The sequence below is a fragment of the Montipora foliosa genome, chromosome 11 (genome assembly GCF_036669935.1).
Source record: "Montipora foliosa isolate CH-2021 chromosome 11, ASM3666993v2, whole genome shotgun sequence".
In the NCBI taxonomy this organism is placed as follows: Eukaryota; Metazoa; Cnidaria; class Anthozoa; order Scleractinia; family Acroporidae; genus Montipora; species Montipora foliosa.
This window is the reverse complement of record NC_090879.1, coordinates 709418-714691: the sequence shown is the minus strand read 5'-3', so window position 1 is coordinate 714691 and position 5274 is coordinate 709418.

Below are 5274 nucleotides of genomic sequence, written 5' to 3'. Positions count from 1 at the left end.
CAAATCGAATAGAGTTCGGAACAGTCGGAGAACTACAGTGTCGCCATTTCGCGAAAAGACCTCGATGATGATGATGAACCAATTATCGAAGAGACAGCGACGGAAAGCCGCTCGACTCGGAAAGATGTGCAAAAATGAAAGATCCTAAGAAGTGGTCATGGACATCGGAAGCGGTGTAGATATTCCTGAAGTACATTACAGAATTCAAAACCAAGTGTGAGTTTAGCGGCGTGGACTTCGAGGCCTATCTATCCACAATGTCTGCGGAAATACGCCGATGCATGGTAGTGGATTTTCCCGAAGTTTTTACCCTGAAATTGTTCAGGACCCGGGAAAAGAACTTAAGGATATGAACAGCGAGGAATATGAATTTTACCGAAAAGAGCTGGTTGTCTACCTCGTCGCCAAATTCAATAATCGCGATAGCCCTAGGGACATGTAAAGAGGGGCTATTCTTTTACCCCTTATACAAACACCCTTTCTCGATGTAAACAGACCCTTAGTTCAAAATGACGCATTTAGTTAGGCACGTATATAATAAGCCACGCATTTCACACGGAATGATCTTTTTCCTGTTTCGTGGTATATTACCTTATTTGGTTCCTATCGTTCCACACGCTCAATTTAATTAAGAAAGGCGTTTGTAAGTATTAAAATACGTTTATTAGTATTAACGTTCAACGGAAGGAATTGTTTTATCCTGTGGACTGAACATTCTGATGCGACACCGTCATCTGCCAAGATTAGCCGATGGCCACAAAGCCTAACGGAAATGTGCCGAGCCCTGTTTCGACTTGTAAAACCTATTCAATCGTCTGCCACAGTGGGCGGCCGTTGTAACATGACTTCCCGGAATCAATCGACTTCATACGTGAACATGCGCACCTCGCTATTTTAAAAACTCCATTGCATGCTCATATCTCCAATATTTGTCTTTTCTTATCACTTTGCAGATTTCTCGATGAAAAAAGTCAATTGCATCTTTTTTTGTACTCTTGTACGGTTTTTAGTGATACATTAATTTAGGCAATACGTATTTGGTTTCTTAAATGTTATAGTTTTGATTAGTTGATGACAGGACTTCGAATCGTCAACCTACTTATGACTAGCAAAGTGGACTCCCACATTCCCCAGTACGGCTCGAGCAAGCTCGGTTAGTAAGTTTTTTATTCACCATGGCACTGGAAAAATGAAACTCGCTTTGAAATCTCTGCAAAATTTTAATCCTTTTAGCTTTTTTCTGGTAGTTTCACTGCGAAGAATGACACAATTCATTTCTTTCTTCGCGGTTTTGGTTGCAAATTTTGAATTTAACGGCCTCGCTCCAAAACGGAAATGCACGTCTTGGACAATCAGAGCACACGGATCTTTGCCACATAATAATGGAAAAACTGAACTAAATTAAGCACAGCCATTCGATTTCTCAGTGAATACGGGTATTTGTGAAAGACTCCGCTGGCATCGGGGCTGATAAATTTCCAAATGATCTTTCCAGAATAACATTTGTTTGGTTGCGCCATGCAGAAATTACGAATGGCGATTTTTTTCTTGTTGTTTTAATTGCTAGTTGCACCAAAGATCTCCTACCCTCCGCAGGATGCAACGGGAGTTGAAAAACAAGACGTGTTATTCAGCTGTACCGTAGATGGGAACCCACCACCCAGTGTTATTTGGACAAAGGAAGGAGAGGAACTGAAACCCACGGCAAATTTGCGATTTAACTTTTCGTCCGCGGGCAACAATCATAGTCTGATTCTTACCGATATTCAAAGATCAGATGCAGGGCAATACAGATGTTTTTGCCAGTAACAGTGACGGTAACTTGACGTCATCTCCAGCGACCTTGACTGTACATTGTAAGTAATTCATTTGACCATTTACGACCACAAAAAAGTACTTCAAGGTTTTCAGTGGCGAGAACATGTTTTTCTTTATTTACAGACGACATTTGTTCTCATAAATCAGGGTAATGACCGTTTGCTGACTTGGATAATATTGGCGCCAGATGCTTCGATCTATTTTCTTTATAAAACAGCTCAAAATATTTTGGATCGGGTTTTCATCAAAGCCTTTTGCAACCGAGTGTGTAATTTGAAAACTAATTATATAAGCTGCTAGCCTTCTATGGATTTTCCAGTTTTGGGTGGTGTGTGTTTAACTTCGTTTCTGATGCTTTAACTGACACCAATATCGTTTGTAATTTTATGTTTTCGATTTCTTTTTAGTGGCACCCGCAATCCTAAACCAGTTGCCACCGGGCAGTACTAGGCTGACGAGAGAAGGAAACAAATATTGTATTTAGCTGTACAGTTGAAGGAAACCCTTCACCCCTTCTTTAGTGGACAAAAAGTGGAAAGAGATTGAATGTAATAGGTAATCCACGGTTAACTGCAGTTTCAGGGAGAGGCATTCACATTTTGAATATTGTTAATCTAAGTCGGGCAGACGCAGGACTATACCAGTGTGTGGCAATTAACGGTGTGGCCAGTGTAGCTTCACATGGAGAGAACCTGAAAGTATATTATCATACATCATATCATACATTTTATTTACCCTCGGATTTTTAGAGTAGCTTGGTGTGGCTAATATCTCCGAGCATTTACCCTCCCAACCACGATACACCACAGAAGACAGACCACAACACCGGGAACTACATGCCCTGCTCTTTGCGACAAGTGTGCGGGTTCTTTTACGTCCCACAGGATTATGAACATTGAAGGGTTGTGAGACGGGACCTCCGGCTTATCGTCCTTATCCGAGAAGACTAGAGAGTCTAACCATTTGCAGATCTAATTACAAAGGCAGCACTTTCTCCTCAGTTATTTAAAGACCCTGAGTGTTAGTCCGGCCGAAGTTGAACTTACGACCTCCCGCGTGACAGCCCGGTGCTCAACCAACTGAGCCACCGGTGCGCGGTCAGTAAGTATATTCAATTTCCAGAGTAGGAAAAGAAGGTGTAGGATTTTTAAAATACGGTTACCTGGTAGTTAAAGCAAAGGGAAGTAGAGAGCGATATCATTAATGATGTTGCCGGTAAAATCCATTCTCAGGTTGAATCGGTTTTGACCTAGGTTAAATTGTTCATCCTTATTTTACCTACGTTGAATACGCTCTCAGAGGAATTGAAGAAACATTTTTGGAGCCTAAATTAATCCTAGAGAAATATGAGGGTGAGGTTAGGATTAGCTTTGGTTATTATACATGGATATCAGTTGAGCATGTTCGTCGTTCTAGTGTAGTGGCGAAGACACACAGGACTACAGATCTGGAGGGTCCGAATTCGAGTACCGGTAAGTGCATAGTACAGTTTTTTGATCCCTTATTATGTCATTATGTTGAAAATGGTATGAACACAGAAACCGGTAAGATGATATAAAACAATAGAAGATGTGTTGCCATGAGTAACACGGTGCTCGAGGGAGGGTATAGGTGTTTTAAGTCCTTTTTGGTGGGTTGATAGCTGCTTTGATATTCAACCTAGGTAAAATGAGGATCACCAATTTTACCTAGGTAAAAACGGATTCAACCTTAGAACGGCTTTGACCGACAACATTGACTCTATGTTTGGAAATGAAAGAGGAACAATCTTTCAAAGTGCCTCCTCAGAATTTCGTTTCTTAAGAAATACTTTAACAACTACAAACTACTAATTTCAGGGGCACCCAACGAGAATGTATTTCAAAACCCCTTAGACATAGCATTGTCAAACGTATGTTAGTATTTAAACAGTAGATAAAGGCATATTTTTATCCCTAAAAATTTTTCAACTGTTCGGAATTCGTAGCTGAAAGTCTAGTGATTCGAAAATTGTAGGGATTAAAACTTGCCTTTTCGAAAATTTCAGCCAGAGAAACGGCTCCCGAAAATTCTCAGTGACCTTTTTAGGGTAAAAATCCGTTAAAAGTGGGCAATTATACCATCTTTTGGATGTTCGAAAATGCTAGGACGAATCAAGCAAGAATTTTTACAACAAACGTTCCGAAAATTCTAGATCTCAAATCGTCTTCCGAACAGATATTTTCCGAAAATTGACGTTGGGTGCCCCTGTAATTTCTACTTTTGTGGTTAATTCTCAGTTGCACCTGAGATCTCTTACCTTCAAAAAAATGCAACGACAGTTGGAGGACAAGACGTGATATTTAGCTGCACTATAGATGGCGATCCACCACCCAGTGTTATTTGGACAAAGAATGGTGAGGAACTAAAACTCGCAGGAAATTCACGAGTTAATGTTTCGTCGACGAGCAACAATCATAGTTTGATTATTACGGATATTCAAAGATCAGACGCAGGACAATACAGATGTTTGGCAAGCAACAGTGAGGGCAACTTGACTTCATCTCCTGCGACCTTGACTGTACAGTGTGAGTAATTAATTTGATTTCTTAGAACCCTCACTTTCATTAGAATATTTCTTTTATAGCAGTCCATAACCACTTATTAAATTAAAGAAGGAGGGTTGTCACAGAGCTCCCAGCTCAGTTAGTCAGTCTGACAGCCATTGCGGGACGTTCGTTAACATGCATAACCAGTTGGCCAAAAGGTGACCGGTCATGCACTTTAGTTTCCTCAGTGCTTCCCTCTATTAACTCTGCTCTATGTTATAATCATGTGCGGCAGTTACGGTGTCTAACGTTAAAGTACATTACTTGAAGTGCTATTACCCTAACATGTTACACGGCTCCAATGAAATAATTAATAGGTAATTTAATTTGATAAATCATAATAAATAACAATAAATAATCATTCGTTTCCTTGACTTAAGATGAACTATCCTTACAGCTGTATTTGCTAATTCACAATCGGATTGTTTACGAATGCATGCTATATGATAAGTAGACTTTATCAAGCTTAGAATTTTTTTTTTTTTTTTGCTAGCTCCACCCGAATTCACCGTCAACCCACGGAATGCAACAGGAATAAAAGGAGAGAATGTTACTCTGAGATGCAAAGTTTATGGAAATCCTGCACCAGATGTAAAATGGACAAAAGATGAAAAGTATATATCCGGAAATGAGAGAATGATTGTTTCTGATTTTGGTGCAAATACTTCAAGTTTAACAATAACCGATATTGTGCCAGGAGATATGGGCCAATACAGATGTGTGGCAAATAACAGCGTTGCTGACGCCACTTCATCTCCAGGAAAAATTTTGGTAAAATGTGAGTGTTATTTTTTGTTTCATAAGATGTGTGAAAGTTTTACAGTGAAATCTATGGTCAGTGGACACCCAGGGGACTCTTGTAAGTGTGTGCCTAATAGAAAACTACGAG